The sequence below is a fragment of the Homalodisca vitripennis genome, unplaced genomic scaffold (genome assembly GCF_021130785.1).
Source record: "Homalodisca vitripennis isolate AUS2020 unplaced genomic scaffold, UT_GWSS_2.1 ScUCBcl_3701;HRSCAF=9392, whole genome shotgun sequence".
Taxonomy (NCBI): Eukaryota; Metazoa; Arthropoda; class Insecta; order Hemiptera; family Cicadellidae; genus Homalodisca; species Homalodisca vitripennis.
In genome coordinates, this window is record NW_025779851.1 from 86,023 (window position 1) to 87,765 (window position 1,743).

The following is a 1,743-nucleotide window of genomic DNA, read 5'->3' on the forward strand; positions in this document are numbered from 1 at the left end:
GGACTTGTCGTTGTTGCATGACTTGCTTAATGTTCAGGAGGGCTGGTAATGCTTGTACAACCCGCATTAATACTGAAAAACAAAACTAGATTAGATTCTCACTTTTATATTATCAGCACAACATACTAACTTCTCTTCTTGAACAACACACATACGCAATTCAAATTTCAGCATTTTAACTGTAGCTGTTAAAGTGTTAGCTGATGTACACCCAGTACATAGATCAGCTGGTCAGCTGATCAGAGGTTTGGCCAAAATAATAATAATAATTCATTAGGACTAATGGTTATAGTCTCGGCTCTCTAACCGAGAGATCACAGGTTCAAATCCTGGGCAGGTCCAATCATGTACTTTGACAATGAAAACCAGTGCACATCGAAAGCCAGCATAGCTAAGAAGTTGAGGCTTAAATGAGATAAAATAACAAATTGTTGTTTACTTTTTGACTTTTTGAAAATCATTCTGTTAAAAAACTTTTGAATAAAAATGTTGAGTTATTTTCCTTTATTTCTTACTTTATTTTATTGTGTTTTTTTAAATTAAATTATTAGTGTGTCAGGTGTTTAAAAAGTTTGATTATACCTGATTATACTGAACAAACACACCAACAATCTGGGTTTGCACGGAATGTGGAATCTGACACGTGAACAACAGGTCATCTTGACCGGGCCTAGCAGTCCCATAACCGCGTAACTAGTGTATTAAACTTTCCCAAAGAACATCCAACGAAAAAACCCAAAGAAATCAGGGAAATTTCTGTAAAAATATCTAAAAACCAGGATAGGATAATTGAAAATCTAAAATCCCACAACTGGGGAAAGCTTTCGTTTTGACTGAGGACGTTAATCTAAAACTTTCCATAACATCATTCAGACAAATTCCGAGTACTATCTGCCCATTATCAAGAACTTACTAACAAAGCAATTATAACAAAGCAGTGCCTGTTGTGATGGCCCTTTAACATATAGTTGTAAAACCCAGACCGGTAACATTGTACACATTTTCTATCAGTAAATTTTAGAAACATTATTTCAATATGCATTTTCATTTAGTGCATCATTTGATTAATTATTTAATTGCAATAATAAATTATAAATTCAATATAATCAATCAAATAAGTTAATAAATGAAGGAATGCACAGAGAATAAAATATGATTTAGTATAATATATGAATTTCTAATATAAAAGTACAGTTGTGTTACCAGTGAGCCTGGTCATTTTCCATACTTACAGTGGTCACAAAAATTTGCTAAAAAATATACTTAGCTTGTATCTAGGACACTACCAAGTTTGGGGAGAGTCGAGCAGGGCTCTATACTAACTATTGGAACAAGAAGCAACAGCCATTACTTGACACATTTAATTCTTGTATAAATTGGTCTCTCTCTCCATTCCAAATTTATAAATTGTAAGTTTATTTTAGATTTTAAACTCATTTTTAATTGTTTCATCTGTAAAAAAATGTATTTTGGTCAAACATAGGGAGAGTTCTTTTCTTTACTTTCCCAAATTAACTTAGGCTAGTAATCCGTCATCGTACTGAGCGGATCCATAGAATTTCTAAAGTATATACCATGAGGTGATACTTGTAAAATAAGTGCACAAATTTGAAGAGTGTTTACATCAAAGCTCCAGAGCATAAACTCTGCTTAGGGCAAACTTGAAGACAAAAAAAAATCACAACAAGGTAAAACTTATGCATATACATTGGTATACTTTTTTAAATTTTATCACAAAGTGAC